Source organism: Drosophila miranda, assembly GCF_003369915.1.
Source record: "Drosophila miranda strain MSH22 chromosome Y unlocalized genomic scaffold, D.miranda_PacBio2.1 Contig_Y2_pilon, whole genome shotgun sequence".
NCBI lineage: Eukaryota > Metazoa > Arthropoda > Insecta > Diptera > Drosophilidae > Drosophila > Drosophila miranda.
Genome location: NW_022881614.1, coordinates 34,361,559 through 34,386,109, shown reverse-complemented (window position 1 = coordinate 34,386,109; position 24,551 = coordinate 34,361,559). Strand labels below are relative to the sequence as shown.

The 24,551-nt window shown below is 46.9% G+C and overlaps 1 protein-coding gene and 1 pseudogene across 1 annotated transcript in view; both read left to right on the top strand.

Moving 5' to 3' along the window:
* The window catches only part of LOC108158726, a 126,129-nt gene extending 107,316 nt beyond the window's left edge, over positions 1-18,813 (top strand). The window contains exon 21 of the mRNA XM_033396833.1: positions 18,734-18,813. The gene's annotated coding sequence lies outside the window, so the exon portion shown is untranslated. The remainder of the gene's footprint in view (positions 1-18,733) is intronic.
* Positions 18,814-21,854: 3,041 nt separating this feature from the next.
* LOC117192173 lies at positions 21,855-24,078 on the top strand (annotated as a pseudogene).
* The last annotated feature ends 473 nt before the right edge of the window (positions 24,079-24,551 follow it).

Below are 24,551 nucleotides of genomic sequence, written 5' to 3'. Positions count from 1 at the left end.
GGCTCAATCGACTCGGCTATTGATGCTGATCAAGAATATATATACTTTATGGGGTCGGAAACGATTCCTTCTGGACGTTACACACATCCACTTTTACCACAAATCTAATATACCCCAATACTCATTTTGAGTATCGGGTATAAAAATAACGAGGGGGAACGTTGTGAGTTGCTGCGGACACCGCAACTCTACATTTATACCCGATACTAAGTCAGTATGGCTCTCCTCCGGCAGACGCCGCTAATATTAAGCGACACGACAAAGAATGCGTGCGAGAGAGACAGAAAATCAGTCTGAGCGTGACGTCGGGCGCTGCGTAGCCACTGCAAATTGATTTGTTGCTTTTGGCTATAAAAATGATCTGATCTGATCCAGATTCAGCAATCTGATAGATATGGTCATTATCTATGATTCTGCGTTTTTAGTTTTCTCGAATGTGCAATATTGTGGATGCAACAGATTTTCGTCCTTTGTGTGGGCGGAAGGGGTTGGGGGCGAAATTCTGAGATATACGTTTTATAGTGAGATCTAACAGAAGTGCGGATACCAAATTTGGTTACTCTAGCCTTAATAGTCCCTGAGATTTGTGGGTGCCCCAGATTTTCGTCCTTTGCGGGGGCGGGAGGGGGTGTGGCGAAATTTGGACACGAAACGGTCAAGGTCCGATATCACAGGAGTGCGGATACCAAATTTGGTTGCTCTGGCTCTTATTATACCCGATACTCAAAATGAGTATTGGGGTATATTAGATTTGTGGTAAAAGTGGATGTGTGTAGCATCCAGAAGGAATCGTTTCCGACCCCATAAAGTATATATATTCTTGATCAGCATCAATAGCCGAGTCGATTGAGCCCTGTCTGTCCGTCCGTCCGTCTGTCCGTCTGTCCGTCCCATTCAGCGCCTAGTGCTCAAAGACTATAAGAGCTAGAGCAACGATGTTTTGGATCCAGACTTCTGTGATATGTCACTGCTACAAAAATATTTCAAAACTTCGCCCCGCCCACTTCCGCCCCCACAAATGACGAAAATCTGTGGCATCCACAATTTTAAAGATATGAGAAAACCAAAAACGTAGAGTTGTAGAGAATGACCATATCTTTAAGACTGCGGAATCTGAATTGGACCGTATTATTATTATAGCCAGCATCAAGAAAACAATTTCATTTTTTCTCGCCCTGTCTCTCTATAACACACACGTAGCATAGGCGGCTTTGCTTAGAGTAAAACATTAGCGCCTAGATCTCAGAGACTATAAAAGCTAGAGCAACTAAATTTGGTATCCACTCTCCTAATATATCGGACCGAGACGAGTTTGTTTCAAAATTTCGCCACACCCTCTTCCGCCCCCGCAAAGGACGAAAATCTGGGGATATTCAAAAATCTCAGAGACTATTAAGGCTAGAGTAACCAAATTTGGTATCCGCACTCCTGTTAGATCTTACTATAAAACGTGTATCTCAAAATTTCGCCCCACCCCTTTTCGCCCACACAAAGGACGAAAATCTGTTGCCACAGATTTTCGTCCTTTGTGGGGGCGGAAGTGGGCGGGGCGAAGTTTTGAAATATTTTTGTAGCAGTGACATATCACAGAAGTCTGGATCCAAAACATCGTTGCTCTAGCTCTTATAGTCTTTGAGCACTAGGCGCTGAAGGGGACGGACAGACGGACAGACAGACATGGCTCAATCGACTCGGCTATTGATGCTGATCAAGAATATATATACTTTATGGGGTCGGAAACGATTCCTTCTGGACGTTACACACATCCACTTTTACCACAAATCTAATATACCCCAATACTCATTTTGAGTATCGGGTATAAAAATAACGAGGGGGAACGTTGTGAGTTGCTGCGGACACCGCAACTCTACATTTATACCCGATACTAAGTCAGTATGGCTCTCCTCCGGCAGACGCCGCTAATATTAAGCGACACGACAAAGAATGCGTGCGAGAGAGACAGAAAATCAGTCTGAGCGTGACGTCGGGCGCTGCGTAGCCACTGCAAATTGATTTGTTGCTTTTGGCTATAAAAATGATCTGATCTGATCCAGATTCAGCAATCTGATAGATATGGTCATTATCTATGATTCTGCGTTTTTAGTTTTCTCGAATGTGCAATATTGTGGATGCAACAGATTTTCGTCCTTTGTGTGGGCGGAAGGGGTTGGGGGCGAAATTCTGAGATATACGTTTTATAGTGAGATCTAACAGAAGTGCGGATACCAAATTTGGTTACTCTAGCCTTAATAGTCCCTGAGATTTGTGGATGCCCCAGATTTTCGTCCTTTGCGGGGGCGGAAGGGGGTGTGGCGAAATTTGGACACGAAACGGTCAAGGTCCGATATCACAGGAGTGCGGATACCAAATTTGGTTGCTCTGGCTCTTATTATACCCGATACTCAAAATGAGTATTGGGGTATATTAGATTTGTGGTAAAAGTGGATGTGTGTAGCATCCAGAAGGAATCGTTTCCGACCCCATAAAGTATATATATTCTTGATCAGCATCAATAGCCGAGTCGATTGAGCCCTGTCTGTCCGTCCGTCCGTCTGTCCGTCTGTCCGTCCCCTTCAGCGCCTAGTGCTCAAAGACTATAAGAGCTAGAGCAACGATGTTTTGGATCCAGACTTCTGTGATATGTCACTGCTACAAAAATATTTCAAAACTTCGCCCCGCCCACTTCCGCCCCCACAAATGACGAAAATCTGTGGCATCCACAATTTTAAAGATATGAGAAAACCAAAAACGTAGAGTTGTAGAGAATGACCATATCTTTATGAATTGGACCGTATTATTATTATAGCCAGCATCAAGAAAACAATTTCATTTTTTCTCGCCCTGTCTCTCTCTAACACACACGTAGCATAGGCGGATTTGCTTAGAGTAAAACATTAGCGCCTAGATCTCAGAGACTATAAAAGCTAGAGCAACTAAATTTGGTATCCACTCTCCTAATATATCGGACCGAGACGAGTTTGTTTCAAAATTTCGCCACACCCTCTTCCGCCCCCGCAAAGGACGAAAATCTGGGGATATTCAAAAATCTCAGAGACAATTAAGGCTAGAGTAACCAAATTTGGTACCCGCACTCCTGTTAGATCTTCCTACAAAACGTGTATCTTAAAATTTCGCCCCACCCCCTTCCGCCCACACAAAGGACGAAAATCTGTTGCATCCACAATATTGCACATTCGAGAAAACTAAAAACGCAGAATCATAGATAATGACCATATCTATCAGATTGCTGAATCTGGATCAGATCAGATCATTTTTATAGCCAATAGGAACAAATCAATTTGCAGTGGCTACGCAGCGCCCGACGTCACGCTCAGACTGATTTTCTGTCTCTCTCGCACGCACTCTTTGTCGTGTCGTTTAATATTAGCGGCGTCTGCCGGAGGAGAGCCATACTGACTTAGTATCGGGTATAACCGTAGAGTTGCAGTGTCCGCAGCAACTCACAACGTTCCCCCTCGTTTGGTAATGCTGTTGTTAAAATGGAACTTTTCGGGCTATTAATGATTATTTCATGGCTGCTGTGCCTTGTTATACCCGATACTCAAAATGAGTATTGGGGTATATTAGATTTGTGGTAAAAGTGGATGTGTGTAACGTCCAGAAGGAATCGTTTCCGACCCCATAAAGTATATATATTCTTGATCAGCATCAATAGCCGAGTCGATTGAGCCCTGTCTGTCTGTCCGTCCCCTTCAGCGCCTAGTGCTCAAAGACTATAAGAGCTAGAGCAACGATGTTGTGGATCCAGACTTCTGTGATATGTCACTGCTACAAAAATATTTCAAAACTTCGCCCCGCCCACTTCCGCCCCCACAAAGGACGAAATACTGTGGCATCCACAATTTTAAAGATATAAGAAAACCAAAAACGTAGAATTGTAGAGAATGACCATATCTTTAAGACTGCGGAATCTGAATTGGATCGTATCATTATTATAGCCAGCATCAAGAAAACAATTTCATTTTTTCTCGCCCTGTCTCTCTCTAACACACACGTAGCATAGGCGGCTTTGCTTAGAGTAAAACATTAGCGCCTAGATCTTATAGACTACAAAAGCTAGAGCAACCAAATTTGGTATCCACACTCCTAATATATCGGACCGCGACGAGTTTGTTTCAAAATTTCGCCACACCCTGTTCCGCCCCCGCAAAGCACGAAATTCTGGGGATATTCAAAAATCTCAGAGACTATTAAGGCTAGAGTAACCAAATTTGGTATCCGCACTCCTGCTAGATCTTACTATAAAACTTGTATCTCAAAATTTCGCCCCACCCCCTTCCGCCCACACAAAGGACGAAAATCTGTTGCATTTACAATATTGCACATTCGAGAAAACTAAAAACGCAGAATCATAGATAATGACCATATCTATCAGATTGCTGAATCTGGATCAGATCAGATCATTTTTATAGCCAATAGGAACAAATCAATTTGCAGTGGCTACGCAGCGCCCGACGTCACGCTCAGACTGATTTTCTGTCTCTCTCGCACGCACTCTTTGTCGTGTCGTTTAATATTAGCGGCGTCTGCCGGAGGAGAGCCATACTGACTTAGTATCGGGTATAACCGTAGAGTTGCGGTGTCCGCAGCAACTCACAACGTTCCCCCTCGTTTTTTGTGTGTTTTTATACCCGATACTCAAAATGAGTATTGGGGTATATTAGATTTGTGGTGAAAATGGATGTGTGTAACGTCCAGAAGGAATCGTTTCCGACCCCATAAAGTATATATATTCTTGATCAGCATCAATAGCCAAGTCGATTGAGCCCTTTCTGTCTGTCCGTCTGTCCGTCCGTCCGTCCGTCCGTCCGTCCGTCTGTCCGTCTGTCCGTCCCCTTTAGCGCCTAGTGCTCAAAGACTATAAGATCTAGAGCAACGATGTTTTGGATCCAGACTTCTGTGATATGTCACTGCTACAAAAATATTTCAAAACTTCGCCCCGCCCACTTCCGCCCCCCCAAAGGACGAAATACTGTGGCATCCACAATTTTAAAGATATAAGAAAACCAAAAACGTAGAATTGTAGAGAATGACCATATCTTTAAGACTGCGGAATCTGAATTGGACCGTATTATTATTATAGCCAGCATCAAGAGAACAATTTCATTTTTTCTCGCCCTGTCTCTCTCTAACACACACGTAGCATAGGCGGCTTTGCTTAGAGTAAAACATTAGCGCCTAGCTCTCAGAGACTATAAAAGCTAGAGCAACCAAATTTGGTATCCACACTCCTAATATATCGGACCGAGACGAGTTTGTTTCAAAATTTCGCCACACCCCCTTCCGCCCCCGCAAAGGACGAAAATCTGGGGATATTCAAAAATCTCAGAGACTATTAAGGCTAGAGTAACAAAATTTGGTATCCGCACTCCTGTTCGATCTTACCATAAAACGTGTATCTCAAAATTTCGCCCCACCTTCTTCCGCCCACACAAAAAACGAAAATCTGTTGCATCCACAATATTGCAGATTCGAGAAAACTAAAAACGCGGAATCATAGATAATGACCATATCTATCAGATTGCTGAATCTGGATCAGATCAGATCATTTTTATAGCCAATAGGAACAAATCAATTTGCAGTGGCTACGCAGCGCCCGACGTCACGCTCAGACTGATTTTCTGTCTCTCTCGCACGCACTCTTTGTCGTGTCGTTTAATATTAGCGGCGTCTGCCGGAGGAGAGCCATACTGACTTAGTATCGGGTATAACCGTAGAGTTGCGGTGTCCGCAGCAACTCACAACGTTCCCCCTCGTTTTTTGTGTGTTTTTATACCCGATACTCAAAATGAGTATTGGGGTATATTAGATTTGTGGTGAAAATGGATGTGTGTAACGTCCAGAAGGAATCGTTTCCGACCCCATAAAGTATATATATTCTTGATCAGCATCAATAGCCAAGTCGATTGAGCACTTTCTGTCTGTCCGTCGGTCCGTCCCTCCGTCCGTCCGTCCATCAGTCTGTCCGTCTGTCCGTCCCCTTTAGCGCCTAGTGCTCAAAGACTATAAGATCTAGAGCAACGATGTTTTGGATCCAGACTTCTGTGATATGTCACTGCTACAAAAATATTTCAAAACTTCGCCCCGCCCACTTCCGCCCCCACAAAGGACGAAATACTGTGGCATCCACAATTTTAAAGATATAAGAAAACCAAAAACGTAGAATTGTAGAAAATGACCATATCTTTAAGACTGCGGAATCTGAATTGGACCGTATTATTATTATAGCCAGCATCAAGAAAACAATTTCATTTTTTCTCGCCCTGTCTCTCTCTAACACACACGTAGCATAGGCGGCTTTGCTTAGAGTAAAACATTAGCGCCTAGATCTCAGAGACTATAAAAGCTAGAGCAACCAAATTTGGTATCCACCCTCCTAATATATCGGACCGAGACGAGTTTGTTTCAAAAATTCGCCACACCCCCTTCCGCCCCCGCAAAGGACGAAAATCTGGGGATATTCAAAAATCTCAGAGACTATTAAGGCTAGAGTAACAAAATTTGGTATCCGCACTCCTGTTCGATCTTACTATAAAACGTGTATCTCAAAATTTCGCCCCACCCCCTTCCGCCCACACAAAGGACGAAAATCTGTTGCATTCACAATATTGCAGATTCGAGGAAACTAAAAACGCGGAATCATATATAATGACCATATCTATCAGATTGCTGAATCTGGATCAGATCAGATAATTTTTATAGCCAATAGGAACAAATCAATTTGCAGTGGCTACGCAGCGCCCGACGTCACGCTCAGACTGATTTTCTGTCTCTCTCGCACGCACTCTTTGTCGTGTCGTTTAATATTAGCGGCGTCTGCCGGAGGAGAGCCATACTGACTTAGTATCGGGTATAACCGTAGAGTTGCAGTGTCCGCAGCAACTCACAACGTTCCCCCTCGTTTTTTGTGTGTTTTTATACCCGATACTCAAAATGAGTATTGGGGTATATTAGATTTGTGGTGAAAATGGATGTGTGTAACGTCCAGAAGGAATCGTTTCCGACCCCATAAAGTATATATATTCTTGATCAGCATCAATAGCCGAGTCGATTGAGCACTGTCTGTCTGTCCGTCCGTCCGTCTGTCCGTCCCCTTCAGCGCCTAGTGCTCAAAGACTATAAGAGCTAGAGCAACGATGTTTTGGATCCAGACTTCTGTGATATGTCACTGCTACAAAAATATTTCAAAACTTCGCCCCGCCCACTTCCGCCCCCACAAAGGACGAAAATCTGTGGCATCCACAATTTTAAAGATATGAGAAAACCAAAAACGAAGAATTGTAGAGAATGACCATATCTTTAAGACTGCGGAATCTGAATTGGATCATATTATTATTATAGCCAGCATCAAGAAAACAATTTCATTTTTTCTCGCCCTGTCTCTCTCTAACACACACGTAGCATAGGCGGCTTTGCTTAGAGTAAAACATTAGCGCCTAGATCTCAGAGACTACAAAAGCTAGACCAACCAAATTTGGTATCCACACTCCAAATATATCGGACCGAAACGAGTTTGTTTCAAAATTTCGCCACACCTTCTTCCGCCCCCGCAAAGGACGAAAATCTGGGGATATTCAAAAATCTCAGAGACTATTAAGGCTAGAGTAACCAAATTTGGTATCCGCACTCCTGTTAGATCTTACTATAAAACGTGTATCTCAAAGTTTCGCTCCACCCCCTTCCGCCCACACAAAGGACGAAAATCTGTTGCATCCACAATATTGCACATTCGTGAAAACTAAAAACGCAGAATCATAGATAATGACCATATCTATCAGATTGCTGAATCTGGATCAGATCAGATCATTTTTATAGCCAATAGGAACACATCAATTTGCAGTGGCTACGCAGCGCCCGACGTCACGCTCAGACTGATTTTCTGTCTCTCTCGCACGCACTCTTTGTCGTGTCGTTTAATATTAGCGGCGTCTGCCGGAGGAGAGCCATACTGACTTAGTATCGGGTATAACCGTAGAGTTGCGGTGTCCGCAGCAACCCACAAAGTTCCCCCTCGTTTTTTGTGTGTTTTTATACCCGATACTCAAAATGAGTATTGGGGTATATTAGATTTGTGGTGAAAATGGATGTGTGTAACGTCCAGAAGGAATCGTTTCCGACCCCATAAAGTATATATATTCTTGATCAGCATCAATAGCCGAGTCGATTCAGCCCTTTCTGTCTGTCCGTCTGTCCGTCCGTCCGTCCGTCCGTCTGTCCGTCCCCTTCAGCGCCTAGTGCTCAAAGACTATAAGAGCTAGAGCAACGATGTTTTGGATCCAGACTTTTGTGATATGTCACTGCTACAAAAATATTTCAAAACTTCGCCCCGCCCACTTCCGCCCCCACAAAGGACGAAAATCTGTGGCATCCACAATTTTAAAGATATGAGAAAACCAAAAACGCAGAATCGTAGAGAATGACTATATCTTTTAGACTGCAGAATCTGAATTGGATCGTATTATTATTATAGCCAGCATCAAGAAAACAATTTCATTTTTTCTCGCCCTGTCTCTCTCTAACACACACGTAGCATAGGCGGCTTTGCTTAGAGTAAAACATAAGCGCCTAGATCTCAGAGACTATAAAAGCTAGAGCAACCAAATTTGGTATCCACACTCCTAAGATATCGGACCGAGACGAGTTTGTTTCAAAATTTCGCCACACCCCCTTCCGCCCCCGCAAAGGACGAAAATCTGGGGATATTCACAAATCTCAGAGACTATTAACGCTGGAGTAACCAAATTTTGTATCCGCACTCCTGTTAGATTTCACTATAAAACGTATATCTCTTAATTTCGCCCCACCCCCTTCCGCGCCCCAAAAGACGAAAATCTGTGGCATCCACAATTTTGGAGATACGAGAAAACTAAAAACGCAGAATCATAGATAATGATCATATCTATCAGGTTGCTGAATCTGGATCAGATCAGATAATTTTTATAGCCAAAAGGAACAAATCAATTTGCACTGGCTACGCAACGCCCGACGTTACGCTCAGACTGATTTTCTGTCTCTCTCGCACGCACTCTTTGTCGTGTCGTTCAATATTAGCGGCGTCTGCCGGAGGAGAGCCATACTGACTTAGTATCGGGTATAACCGTAGAGTTGCGGTGTCCGCAGCAACCCACAAAGTTCCCCCTCGTTTTTTGTGTGTTTTTATACCCGATACTCAAAATGAGTATTGGGGTATATTAGATTTGTGGTGAAAATGGATGTGTGTAACGTCCAGAAGGAATCGTTTCCGACCCCATAAAGTATATATATTCTTGATCAGCATCAATAGCCGAGTCGATTGAGCCATGTCTGTCTGTCCGTCTGTCCGTCTGTCCGTCCGTCCGTCTGTCCGTCTCCGTCTGTCCGTCCGTCCGTCTGTCCGTCCCCTTCAGCGCCTAGTGCTCAAAGACTATAAGAGCTAGAGCAACGATGTTTTGGATCCAGACTTCTGTGATATGTCACTGCTACAAAAATATTTCAAAACTTCGCCCCGCCCACTTCCGCCCCCACAAAGGACGAAAATCTGTGGCATCTACATTTTTAAAGATACGATAAAACCAAAAACGCAGAATCGTAGAGGATGACTATATGTTCTAGATTGTAAAATCTCAACCAGATCGTATAATTATTATAGCCAGAATCAAGAAAACAATTTCATTCTTTCTCGCTCTGTCTCTCTCTAACACACAGGTTTCATGGTCGGCTTTGCCAATTGCAAAATATGAGTTCAAGGATCTCAGAACCTATAAGAGCCAGAGCAACCAAATTTGGTATCCACACTCCTGTGATATCGGACCTTGAGCGTTTCGTGTCCAAATTTCGCCACACCCCCTTCCGCCCCCGCAAAGGACGAAAATCTGTTGCATCCACAATATTGCACATTCGAGAAAATTAAAAACGCAGAATCATAGATAATGACCATATCTATCAGACTGCTGAATCTGGATCAGATCGTATCATTTTTATACCCAAAAGGAACAAATCAATTTGCACTGGCTACGCAGCGCCCGACGTCACGCTCAGACTGATTTTCTGTCACTCTCGCACGCACTCTTTGTCGTGTCGTTTAATATTTCGCGGCGTCTGCCGGAGGAGAGCCATACTGACTAAGTATCGGGTATAACTGTAGAGTTGCGGTGTCCGCAGCAACTCACAACGTTCCCCCTAGTTTATATATTGTTTTATGGTCAGCTGGCAGTGGAGCGATACACGCTGGCTTTGGGGCAAAGGTAGCCAATTATTCTGATGGAGAAGGGAACTTTGAGCTACGAAATTTCAATGGAATCCAATGGGAGACAGTAGAAGTCATCTAAAAAGGACAGATTCTGCTCTTCAACAGTTGCCAAACAAAAGACGGCTCAGAGCAGTCTCAATAAAGCCCAGACAATGGATCGATATGGATTAGCCAGCCCAGTACCCGATCCTCGAGATCCGGTGAGGCACAACAATGTTGAAGCGACATTTTGGATTTGCAGCTAATCAACAATCGATTGTCGGCTATAAAGTGTGGCTGAGGCTTCATAAAACAATTACCTCAAGCTAAACATTAAAAGTCTTGGCACACAACAAACTACGAGTGCTCTGTGGGTACGGGTACTTGAGCAAGACACTACTGGCTGTCCCTGTCCCGGTATCTGGGTCAGCCAAGACTCTGATTGTGTTCACACAAGGGGTTTTTACCTCAGAGTCGGAGACAGACCCAGAGCCAGGTGCTGACAATGCATTGGGGCAGAGATTGGCAGTAATTGACGTCAACTATTGTTGGGATTAACAGCTCATCATCATCATTCTAATCATCGGAATGAGGATGACGACGGGGATGGTGACTCAGGCGGCGGCTAACTAAAGTCAAGTAAACAACAATGGATTTTCAATTGTTTTTTTCGAGCTGGAACAGCGGGCACCTGCTGGCTCTATGCTGTTACCTGTCAACTGCTGGCTTTCCACCAAACTGTTTAAATTAACTTAATTGCATTTAATAGGCTGCCAGCAGAACACGTCTTGTATCCAGATCCAGTCATCATGAGCGTCAACAGCGAAAGAGATATATACTCGTACGTATGTGGCGACTCCCGGCTACCGTACGCCTGCAGTTGTCATTGAAGAGGCGCGTGAAAAATAAAATATCGAGGCTTAAAACATTTCCCAACGTAACCGAGAGGCGGCCTGCAAATAACCGACAATAAATCACTTTGAACAAATGTTCAAAAACAATTTGTAAAACTGCAAGCTGCAGAGATCGCTGGTGAAGCTGAAGTCGGAGTCAATACAAGTTATAAATTTTCGCGGGGAAAAGCAGCAACAAAAAAGCAGCACACTTTGATGAACATGATTTGTGTTTTGTTCGACACGCTGACAAATAGCCCAGGCAGGTTGTTCGAGGAGAGACGCAGGGGGCATGGACGGAGCATGCGGCATTCAGATTCGATCAATTGTCGAAGGGGAGCCCAGACCAGCCGTTTAGCCTGTCCCGAAAATTCTCAGACGCGAAAACACGACTTTTAACCGCATAATTGAATTGATTGCCGAAGAAAGTTTTTCCCCCAACAATCATTAAATCGAGGCCTTCGTCATTATCTTTTTTAAAATGGCAAGAGAGACCCCAGTCGCGTGCAGGATCTGCAGCCAATCGCAGTCTCAATTGGGGAACGAACAGGTTGCGCCTGCAGCTTCGTCGAACAGGGCTTAAACTCCAGTTGGCTCTTGCGGCATGTTCGATGAGCCAGGTTCGATGCAATTCGTGATCAATTGATCAATTACAGTGGAATAACAAGAAGGAACACTAACGAAGAGCCCCAGAGCTTAATGCAAGCTGTACGTGAATCGATCCACACCGAATCGAGTCACAGATACGAATCCATTCTTTTATCTAGTTATCTATACACCTGAGAGGGGGTTGAACTAGCTCATATCTCATGGATAGCCCAAGAATGACTCAGTATTTTCCGACTGACTATTCATTCGTTCATTCATCATTCAAGCCTCACATCGGACTCGAACATGTTGGCTGCCCGCTGTTTCGGTGGTGTCTGAATATTTTTCGGGCCGCTCAAACTCGAACGGTCGGCGCGACGGTCGGTCGAGCGGGATACGACACCATACATATATAGCGATATAGCGCATTCTGGCAGATCGGGTTCGTGCGGCGATCTGCCATCAGCCATTAGTGTCTCCATCCTCCTGCTCGCGGACAATCGATCGGTGTTCCTGGCTCCGTTTGTCGTTTGTCGGCTCGGGTCTTTAATTGCGTCACTAATGAGCTGCATTTATGTTAATCTCTGCACCCGGGACGTCTAAGAATTTCAAGCGACACTCAGGGATCCAAGATCTAGCGATCGAGCGATCCAGCATTCGGCACTTCTTCTCTTCTTTTCTTTTCATTTTTGGTAGTTTTCACCTGCTGAGCCGTTTATGGTTATTGCCGCAATTCCGTTGTGACAGTCGGAGGCGCTTTATCATAAATTAAACGAGGTGGAACGTTGTGAGTTGCTGCGGACACCGCAACTCTACATTAATACCCGATACTAAGTCAGTATGGCTCTCCTCCGGCAGACGCCGCTAATCTTAAACGACACGACAAAGAGTGCGTGCGAGAGAGACAGAAAATCAGTCTGAGCATGACGTCGGGCGCTGCGTAGCCACTGCAAATTGATTTCTTGCTTTTGGCTACAAAAATGATCCGATCTGATCCAGATTCAGCAATATGATAGATATGGTCATTATCTATGATTCTGCGTTTTTAGTTTTCTCGAATGTGCAATATTGTGGATGCAACAGATTTTCGTCCTTTGTGGGGGCGGAAGGGGGTGGGGCGAAATTCTGAGATAAACGTTTTATAGTGAGATTTAACAGAAGTGCGGATACCAAATTTGGTTACTCTAGCCTTAATAGTCTCTGATATTTGTGCCAATTGCAAAATATGAGTTCAAGGATCTCAGAACCAATAAGAGCCAGATCAACCAAATTTGGTATCCGCACTCCTGTGATATCGGACCTTGACCGTTTCGTGTCCAAAATTCGCCACCCCCCTTCCGCCCCCGCAAGGACGAAAATCTGGGGCATCCACAAATCTCAGGGACTATTAAGGCTAGAGTAACCAAATTTGGTATCCGCACTTCTGTTAGATCTCGCTATAAAACATATATCTCAGAATTTCGCCCCACCCCCTTCCGCCCCCACAAAGGACGAAAATCTATTGCATCCACAATATTGAGGATACGAGAAAACTAAAAACGCAGAATCATAGATAATGATCATATCTATCAGATTACTGAATCTGGATCAGATCAGATCATTTTTATAGCCAAAAGGAACAAATCAATTTGCACTGGCTACGCAGCCCCCGACGTCACGCTCAGACTGATTTTCTGTCTCTCTCGCACGCACTCTTTGTCGTGTCGTTCAATATTAGCGGCGTCTGCCGGAGGAGAGCCATACTGACTTAGTATCGGGTATAACTGTAGAGTTGCGGTGTCCGCTGCAACTCACAACGTTCCCCCTCGTTATATTTATACCCGATTCTCAAAATGAGCATTGGGGTATATTAGATTTGTGGTAAAAGTGGATGTGTGTAACGTCCAGAAGGAATCGTTTCCGACCCCATAAAGTATATATATTCTTGATCAGCATCAATAGTTGAGTCGATTGAGCCCTCTCTGTCTGTCCGTCTGTCCGTCCCCTTCAGCGCCTAGTGCTCAAAGACTATAAGAGCGAGAGCAACGATGTTTTGGATCCAGACTTCTGTGATATGTCACTGCTACAAGAATATTTCAAAACTTTGCCCCGCCCACTTCCGCCTCCACAAAGAGCGAAAATCTGTGGCATCCACAATTTTGACGATACGAGAAAACTAAAAACGCAGAATCGTAGAGAATGACCATTTCTTTAAGACTGCAGAGTTTGAATAAGATCGTATTATTATTATAGCCAGCATCAAGAAAACAATTTCATTTTTTCTCGCCCTGTCTCTCTCTAACACACACGTAGCATAGCCGGCTTTGCTTAGAGTAAAACATTAGCGCCTAGATCTCAGAGACTATAAAAGCTAGAGCAACCAAATTTGGTATCCACACTCCTAATATATCGGACCGAGACGAGTTTGTTTCAAAATTCGCCACACCCCCTTCCGCCCCCGCGAAGGATGAAAATCTGGGGATATTCACACTCTTTGTCGTGTCGCTTAATATTAGCGGCGTCTGCCGGAGGAGAGCCATACTGACTAAGTATCGGGTATAAATGTAGAGTTGCGGTGTCCGCAGCAACTCACAACGTTCCCCCTCGTTTTTATCTGCTAAAACCACCGCGAGATGTATGTAAATTGTTATTCCTTATCGAACGCCCAAACAGTGTGCGACGCCTTAATCCTCAAGAGACTCGTGTTCGGATAGCATCCCATTCTATGGTTGGGAAATGTCGGCAGGCGTTGCCATAAATCGGTCGAACGACTGGGGGAAAACGCGCTGGAAAAAATCTCATTAAAATTGGCAGTTAAATGCAGGCAGCAACTAAATCACAAAACTGACAGAAAGACAGCCGACTCGTCATCAAGGCGACTGCCATTTGTACCAAAAGCGAATACAGCGAGGAGCAGCTCTATTCGCGGTACGGAAGGCGGGACTGAGGGGATGGGGATGGGGATGCAGAAGGAGGAGCACCAACGACAACTTGAAATCAATTTTTGCCATAAACTCATCAACGTTGCCTTGTCCGTGTGCCGTGTAACCGTCCGTATCTGTGGCTGTTTCTACTGCTATCTAATTGCCCCGATGCAGTTGCAGTTGCAATGAGTGGAGTGTATCTTTAAGATACGCGGCCCCACTCGGTTCCTCTCCCCTCTCTCTCTCTTCTCCATTCTTGCGGCAGTGGGCTGGACTGGACTGGTGGGCCGACCCGATGCCGAGCCTGTGCACACAATGCATGCCAGAGCCAGAGAGCATCTCCGGCCGGGCCATGGCCCAGAGTTCGGACTAAGAGAGCAACGAAAAAAGGGTCTTAACCCAGAAATGCTTAGCTCATGTAATTGAGGTTACTGCAATTTTAAGGCGCATGCCTCCGCACCAAGCAGGAAACAACTTCCAGCTTGTTTTGTTTTGCTTGGGGTTGTTTTACTACTCGTGACGACTCCACGAGCTCCAGCTATGGATGAGTGATCGACTGCAAACCTCAAAGCACAAACAAAACTATCTGCCGTTGATCTATTTGTCTGGCCATGATGGCAAGGGCGGGCGGCCAAGAGCCACAGGGAGAGCCAGGCGGATGGCTGAGTGGCCATTCGACCACTTGGTCTCTGCCAATTGTCCATGACGAACGGTCCGTTTTGGCTTTTACCTGTTCCATGGACACGGCAAACATACACTGAGCGAAACAATCGTAAGCAAACAAAGAGAGTGGTTCGCTTGCTTGCATCTATTTGCCCGATGGCGATGCCACTTCAAAGTGCTCCAAGCTCGGGTTACGTTACCCTTTGGATATATTGGGTTTTGTGTTCTTCTCTCTGGTTTCTATATTTCCTATAGCCATATTTATTGTACTCCCAATACCTCTTTACATTTTCTATAACGTATTATTGTGAAATCAAAATGGAAGGATTTGAATTTATTCTCCAGAATTCTATAGGATTCTGCCTAAGATTTCTTGCTTTCTTGCAACTCTTTTGACTGCCTTTTTTCTGTCAGTGCATCTATGGTACATATGTCTTTCTCTGGTCAATTACGTCGTCGTTTTTGTGGCCAGGATGGGGCTGCAATTGTTGCTGACCGTTTGTCTGACCATGGCAGCGACATTTTTCTTGGCCATGACCATGGTCTGCTTCGCTTCAATGCTCCTTTGGGCCTCTCGCCACGCTCCCTCCTCTCTGCAGCGGCCCCTGCAGCCACCCATCCGCTCTGTGGTCTTGGAATATTTGTATTTTATTGATGGCATGTTGAACAGCCTTTATGGGTTTTCGGTTTGTTCGCTGCTCCCCTCCGTCCCCATTGGGCTCCTCCGTTGACCACTCCCTCCCGGCACCGCCCACTTTACATGCAGCTGTAGAGCAAAGTTGTGGCTTTTATCAGCGCCACAAAACTTTCAAATGCTCCAACAGAGAGAACAAAGAGAGGGAGAGAGAGAGAGAGACAGAGGGAAGACTGGGGACCCAAGGCATTGCATTGTTTTGTCTGGATTAAAGCGCCTTTGTTGCTTCCGCCTCCAATTGGTGCTAAAAGAGCCATAGGAGATGGGGGTGGGCAGGAACAGGGACAGGGACAGGCAGGTCCAGGGAGAGCCATGAACATGTCAGCAAGCCATGTAATTACCGGCGAGAGCGCCAGTCATATATTTCTCCCTGCTCTTGGAGGCGCTACTGGTGTAGTACTCGCACCACAGCCGCCTTCGCTGGAGTCGCAGTCCCTGTCCCACTCCCAGGTCTCGACACAGCGGTGGGTCGAAACTATGCGGCGGACTAGATTCGCACAATTATGACAGGGCCCTAACCAGATCGGGCGCAGATCGGGCCCAGCGTATGCGGCAGTCGAGGAGTCGAGGATCGCCGGGCCACAGCCAGTGTCTGGCCTGTGCAGTGCCGTGGTGAGCAGAGGGAAGACGAGATCGGGTTCGGTTTCGGTTCGGGCTTCTACGCCTGCGCGTGAAAATATTAAAGTCATATTTTTATGAGGCTCCAAAGTGCGCATTAAGTCGGCCTCTCTCGGACTTGGCTGTTGCTTGTTGCGAGTATTGACTCGGTCTGGGTTCGGGCATTTATGCTTTGGTCAGCATATAAGTGGCCTGTCCCCAATTCCCCGGCCTGGTCAAGCTGCCGGCGTTGAGTTATGCCCCTGGCTTAATCCATTTTAATGATTCCGCGTTGTCGTGGCAAATATTTTTGTGCAAATTAGTGGCTGAGGAATCACCAATTTGTTGCAGAGCAGAAGCCATAAGACTGTCAATGGAACTAGTTTCGTTTTTCTTAATGTGAAACTCTATTTGGGATACTCGTAGATGAGAGGGCAAGGCAGTGGGAAAGGCAGCGGTTGAGGCTGAGGCGGAGGCGGAAATGGTATCAAGTTCATGACAGGTCCTTGCTCTCACGCAGCAGAAAGGGTCACGAAATCAAACCGAACCGTTCTCGATATAGAACCTGAGATAAAACTCCACTACGAGTGAACCACACAACAAAAAGTGAAGCAGTCTAAGGACAAAACAGTAGAAGGGATCCGAAACAAAGCACAAATCAAGCACACACGTGACTTGGACTCTTCAAGAGGATGGAGATCATTAAAGGGGATGGCGTTGGGGATGGGAATGGAGATGGGCTGGGCAGGGCCTGGGCACGGCGGAAGGTAATGGCGATGATGATGATGATGAAATTGTCGGCGTTGACATGCAACAGGCGGAGGCAGCCGCAGAGGCAGGCAAATAAAGCAGCTAAAAACAAAAGGGTTGAGGAGAGATGGTTGCCTTGATTGTTCGGCTGGAGGTTGGAGTTATTATAGAAGAAGGGCAGGGCCCGGGGCAGTGGGCACGACGGTCACGCTGAACGAACGCACGTAAAAGCTATTGACTAACTGACTGGCTGACTGACAGTCAGAACGGATATTGATCGCATATCAACCAGCGACGATCATCGGTCACAATCGACCGGCCGAAGGTTCGCTCAGATCTTTGGGAGGAGACGACTCCGTGCTCTTCTGCGGTTGGTAAAATGTGTAATTTCTGTAAATTGATTTAATTGCCGCAATTAAAAATGTCTTGTAAGAGTTGGAGCTCAAGCTGGAGTGGCAGCGAAAGCAATTTACATTTGTCTACAGATGTGGCATGGCCATGTGGCAACCAGTCGGAGTCAGAGCTGGAGTTGGATTTGCCCACCCAATTGTTTTTTGGCCCGAGGATGTGTTTGGCACGGCAACAGTCCCAGTTTCAGCCACCCTCCCCACCCCCGTCTGGAACCAGCTGTTTGATGCTGATTGGTTTGGCAGCCGCAAATCGACAGGTTAGACAGTCGGACCCGTCCCAAGAGTGGGCCGGAGAGTGGGCCGCATGAAAGGAGAGAGAACGGGAGACGCCCCCGCCTGGCTCTGGCTGTGGCAATTTGCAACTCATTGTCAAAGCTCATTAATCCCATTTGCCATTTTTGACTGTTAGCATTAATTTGGCCTTTAACTCAACAACTGAGATCAGCTCTGCTGAGATCAACGTGGCTCGAACGGAGTTGATTGGACACTCCATCGAGCCACGATGGCTGCCTGCCCGAGCTTCTCCATCGCCATCTCCATATCCATGTAATTATGGCTAATAATACAGCTGGCGGCAAAGATTTGACTAAAACTGACAGAATAACGCCCCGTTAGCACCCTCTGCACTGCCAGCCCTCCCACAGCCACCTGACAGAGTCAGCAAACAACTGCAACGCATTAATCTTGGCCAGACTCGACTTGGCCTGGCTTTAATACGTTTGTCTTCGATTGGCCGAGATGTGGGGCTAAAGTCTCCAATGGCAAACGAAATGGAAAATGAAAATGAAAATCGAGCCGCAGCTCCAGTGCTGGCGGCGTTTTTTGTGCACGACTTTTCAGCCATTGCCAATCGAACGATCCCAGCAGCGATCGATTGAACGATCCAACAATCCAACGGTCCAACTGTCCAACGATCGATCGGCGTTTGTTTGTAATATTTTATTCGATGTCGCTTGGTGGTCTACAGGGTGTTATTTATGGTTCTGTTTGCTTTGATTTCTCGTCAGATTAGTGTCCAGCTTTACATCCGCCATGCTCTGCGGCCGCATACCGGGCCTGACCTTGCCGCAGCGCCAGCTGTGCGGGGAGATGTCGGACGCCCTGATCGCCCTGGGCGAGGGCCATCAGCTGGGGACCCAGGAGTGCCAGCAGCAGTTTCGAGGCCACCGCCATCTCCGGCCGGGCCATGGCCCAGAGTTCGGACTAAGAGAGCAACGAAAAAAGGGTCTTAACCCAGAAATGCTTAGCTCATGTAATTAAGGCTACTGCAATTTTAAGGCGCATGCCTCCGCACCAAGCAGGAAACAACTTCCAGCTTGTTTTGTTTTGCTTGGGGTTGTTTTACTACTCGTGACGACTCCACGAGCTCCAGCTATGGATGAGTGATCGACTGCAAACCTCAAAGCACAAACAAAACTATCTGCCGTTGATCTATTTGTCTGGCCATGATGGCAAGGGCGGGCGGCCAAGAGCCACAGGGAGAGCCAGGCGGATGGCTGAGTGGCCATTCGACCACTTGGTCTCTGCCAATTGTCCATGACGAACGGTCCGTTTTGGCTTTTACCTGTTACATGGACACGGCAAACATACACTGAGCGAAACAATCGTAAGCAAACAAAGAGAGTGGTTCGCTTGCTTGCATCTGTTTGACCGATGGCGATGCCACTTCAAAGTGCTCCAAGCTCGGGTTACGTTACCCTTTGGATATATTGGGTTTTGTGTTCTTCTCTCTGGTTTTTATATTTCCTATAGCCATATTTATTGTACTCCCAATACCTCTTTACATTTTCTATAACGTATTATTGTGAAATCAAAATGGAAGGATTTAAATTTATTCTCCAGAATTCTATAGGATTCTGCCTAAGATTTCTTGCTTTCTTGCAACTCTTTTGACTGCCTTTTTTCTGTCAGTGCATCTATGGTACATATGTATGTCTTTCTCTGGTCAACTACGTCGTCGTTTTTGTGGCCAGGATGGGGCTGCAATTGTTGCTGACCGTTTATCTGACCATGGCAGCGACATTTTTCTTGGCCATGACCATGGTCTGCTTCGCTTCAATGCTCCTTTGGGCCGCTCGCCACGCTCCCTCCTCTCTGCAGCGGCCCCTGCAGCCACCCATCCGCTCTGTGGTCTTGGAATATTTGTATTTTATTGATGGCATGTTGAACAGCCTTTATGGGTTTTCGGTTTGTTCGCTGCTCCCCTCCGTCCCCATTGGGCTCCTCCGTTGACCACTCCCTCCCGGCACCGCCCACTTTACATGCAGCTGTAGAGCAAAGTTGTGGCTTTTATCAGCGCCACAAAACTTTCAAATGCCCCAACAGAGAGAACAGAGAGAGGGAGAGAGAGAGAGAGAGAGAGAGACAGAGGGAAGACTGGGGACTCAAGGCATTGCATTGTTTTGTCTGGATTAAAGCGCCTTTGTTGCTTCCGCCTCCAATCGGTGCTAAAAGAGCCATAAGAGATGGGGGTGGGCAGGGACAGGGACAGGCAGGTCCAGGGAGAGCCATGAACATGTCAGCAAGCCATGTAATTACCGGCGAGAGCGCCAGTCATATATTTCTGCCTGCTCTTGGAGGCGCTACTGGTGTAGTACTCGCACCACAGCCGCCTTCGCTGGAGTCGCAGTCCCTGTCCCACTCCCAGGTCTCGACACAGCGGTGGGTCGAAACTGACAGTCGAGGAGTCGAGGATCGCCGGGCCACAGCCAGTGTCTGGCCTGTGCAGTGCCGTGGTGAGCAGAGGGAAGACGAGATCGGGTTCGGTTTCGGTTCGGGCTTCTACGCCTGCGCGTGAAAATATTAAAGTCATATTTTTATGAGGCTCCAAAGTGCGCATTAAGTCGGCCTCTCTCGGACTTGGCTGTTGCTTGTTGCGAGTATTGACTCGGTCTGGGTTCGGGCATTTATGCTTTGGTCAGCATATAAGTGGCCTGTCCCCAATTCCCCGGCCTGGTCAAGCTGCCGGCGTTGAGTTATGCCCCTGGCTTAATCCATTTTAATGATTCCGCGTTGTCGTGGCAAATATTTTTGTGCAAATTAGTGGCTGAGGAATCACCAATTTGTTGCAGAGCAGAAGCCATAAGACTGTCAATGGAACTAGTTTCGTTTTTCTTAATGTGAAACTCTATTTGGGATACTCGTAGATGAGAGGGCAAGGCAGTGGGAAAGGCAGCGGTTGAGGCTGAGGCGGAGGCGGAAATGGTATCAAGTTCATGACAGGTCCTTGCTCTCACGCAGCAGAAAGGGTCACGAAACCAAACCGAACCGTTCTCGATATAGAACCTGAGATAAAACTCCACTACGAGTGAACCACACAACAAAAAGTGAAGCAGTCTAAGGACAAAACAGTAGAAGGGATCCGAAACAAAGCACAAATCAAGCACACACGTGACTTGGACTCTTCAAGAGGATGGAGATCATTAAAGGGGATGGCGTTGGGGATGGGAATGGAGATGGGCTGGGCAGGGCCTGGGCACGGCGGAAGGTAATGGCGATGATGATGATGATGAAATTGTCGGCGTTGACATGCAACAGGCGGAGGCAGCCGCAGAGGCAGGCAAATAAAGCAGCTAAAAACAAAAGGGTTGAGGAGAGATGGTTGCCTTGATTGTTCGGCTGGAGGTTGGATTTATTATAGAAGAAGGGCAGGGCCCGGGGCAGGGGGCACTACGGTCACGCTGAACGAACGCACGTAAAAGCTATTGACTAACTGACTGGCTGACTGACTGTCAGAACGGATATCGATCGCATATCAACCAGCGACGATCATCGGTCACAATCGACCGGCCAAAGGTTCGCTCAGATCTTGGGGAGGGGACGACTCCGTGCTCTTCTGCGGTTGGTAAAATGTGTAATTTCTGTAAATTGATTTAATTGCCGCAATTAAAAATGTCTTGTAAGAGTTGGAGCTCAAGCTGGAGTGGCAGCGAAAGCAATTTACATTTGTCTACAGATGTTGCATGGCCATGTGGCAACCAGTCGGAGTCAGAGCTGGAGTTGGATTTGCCCACCCAATTGTTTTTTGGCCCGAGGATGTGTTTGGCACGGCAACAGTCCCAGTTTCAGCCACCCTCCCCACCCCCGTCTGGAACCAGCTGGTTGATGCTGAGTGGTTTGGCAGCCGCAAATCGACAGGTTAGACAGTCGGACACGTCTCAAGAGTGGGCCGGAGAGTGGGCCGCATGAAAGGAGAGAGAACGGGAGACGCCCCCGCCTGGCTCTGGCTGTGGCAATTTGCAACTCATTGTCAAAGCTCATTAATCCCATTTGCCATTTTTGACTGTTAGCATTAATTTGGCCATTTAACTCAACAACAGAGATCAGCTCTGCTGAGATCAACGTGGCTCGAACGGAGTTGATTGGACACTCCATCGAGCCACGATGGCTGCCTGCCCGAGCTTCTCCATCGCCATCTCCATATCCATGTAATTATGGCTAATAATACAGCTGGCGGCAAAGATTTGACTAAAACTGACAGAATAACGCCCCGTTAGCACCCTCTGCACTGCCAGCCCTCCCACAGCCACCTGACAGAGTCAGCAAACAACTGCAACGCATTAATCTTGGCCAGACTCGACTTGGCCTGGCTTTAATACGTTTGTCTTCGATTGGCCGAGATGTGGGGCTAAAGTCTCCAATGGCAAACGAAATAGAAAATGAAAATCGAGCCGCAGCTCCAGCGCTGGCGGCGTTTTCTGTGCACGACTTTTCAGCCATTGCCAATCGAACGATCCCAGCAGCGATCGATTGAACGATCCAACAATCCAACGGTCCAACTGTCCAACGATCGATCGGCGTTTGTTTGTAATATTTTATTCGATGTCGCTTGGTGGTCTACAGGGTGTTATTTATGGTTCTGTTTGCTTTGATTTCTCGTCAGATTAGTGTCCAGCTTTACATCCGCCATGCTCTGCGGCCGCATACCGGGCCTGACCTTGCCGCAGCGCCAGCTGTGCGGGGAGATGTCGGACGCCCTGATCGCCCTGGGCGAGGGTCATCAGCTGGGGGCCCAGGAGTGCCAGCAGCAGTTTCGAGGCCACCGCTGGAACTGCTCGGAAGTGTGGCAGCGCAACGTCTTCGCCCATGTCATACCCATTAGTGAGCGTTCACGAAACTGCCTTTGATAGCCCTCTAATCACGGCTTCTATTCGTTTCTCAGCATCGCGGGAGGCCGCGTTTACGTATGCCATAGCTAGCGCTGGGGCCGCCTATGCAGTCACCGCTGCCTGTGCCCGCGGCAACATCTCCACCTGCGGCTGCGATGTGCGCCACAAAGCTAGCCTTCCTCCGATGGTGCTCCGGCAAAGCCCTGGAAATGGGGCGGCTGTTCTGCGGATGTGGACTTTGGCATGCGATATGCGCGCAAGTTCCTCGATGCCCGCGAGCTGGAGCGCGACTCCCGCACGCTGATGAATCTCCACAACAATCGAGCCGGGCGAACGGTGCGTATTATCATCCATGTGTTCCCTGTTATTGAATCTCCGTTCTCTTCCCTATCAGCTGGTGAAGAAGCTGGTTCGCACGGACTGCAAGTGCCACGGCGTGAGCGGATCCTGCGTGATGAAGACCTGCTGGAAGAGCCTGCCACCGTTCCGCCTGATCGGCGACAAGCTCATGCAGAAATATCATAAAGCCAAAACTGTTCAAGCCGTTCGAGGCAAACGTGGACTGAGATTAGTAATAAGCAGGTGAGTGAGTGAGCCATCGATCAGACGAAGGACTTAAAGCCCATTGGAATGAAAACTTATCCAACGAACTCATTCATTCTTCTCCATCCCGACCAGAAAAAAGCATGGCAGTGCCGGAGCCCGCCCACCGAAGCCTGCTTTGGTGTGGCCAAAGCGCATGGAGCTGATCTACCTGGAGGCGTCGCCTAACTACTGCGAGCGCAGCCTCCAGTCGGGCACGCTTGGCACGGCGGGTCGTCTCTGCCATCGGAATGAACGCGGACCACAGAGCTGTGACCTGTTGTGCTGCGGGCGTGGCCATAACACGCAGCACATCCGACGCAGCAAGCAGTGCCGCTGCCAGTTCCGATGGTGCTGCCAGGTGGAGTGCGAGCTGTGCGACGAGAGCTACGAGGAGTTCACCTGTAAATAGTGGCGGACCCGCCCGAATCCACAAGTTGACATATAACCCTCAATGTTGATAAGCTTAGAAATAGGATTATTGCATAACTAAAGCTAAAGTTAATTAAGTATTGTCAGAAATGTATTACACTCAGACAAGACAAGAAATGAACACATTCCAGTTTACAATAAAACCATTGAAGATCTACCTATAATCCCCGAGACTACGGGCAGATCGGTAGAGAATGGCCATTAATAAAACTGTTCAAAATGGATCGTTATATAGAGATCAACGATTTAAAGATATTCTATCTGAAATCTCAGTTCTTTCCATACATTCGTCGAAGACGGACGTGTCGCGCATTGAAGTTTCTAAATAATCGCAAAGAGCATTCTGTGTGCTTATCTCGCACGAGAATCTATTTTTAGACACTGCGTAGCGGTGTCGGTAACACGAGAACAACAAAGAACAGTAAGCGAAGTAAGCTGTCGTACAGCGGGCAAGCTTTTGCCCTCGCCCTGCGCGCAGCCGCAAACGAAGGGCAACAAAAGCTCAACTTTTCTTAGTAGCAAGAATTCTTGATGCTAGGCAATCACAAATTTGTAACAAGCAAATTTCGTGAAGTGCCAAAAATTGGACGTAGACTCACCTGATCATTCCCAGCTTAGTGATAAGCTTTCAGCGACTGATAAGATGAGGAAAATAGCTGGTGCACCTGCAGAATTCCGTGCCAGCTTGGCTAAAGACCTATAT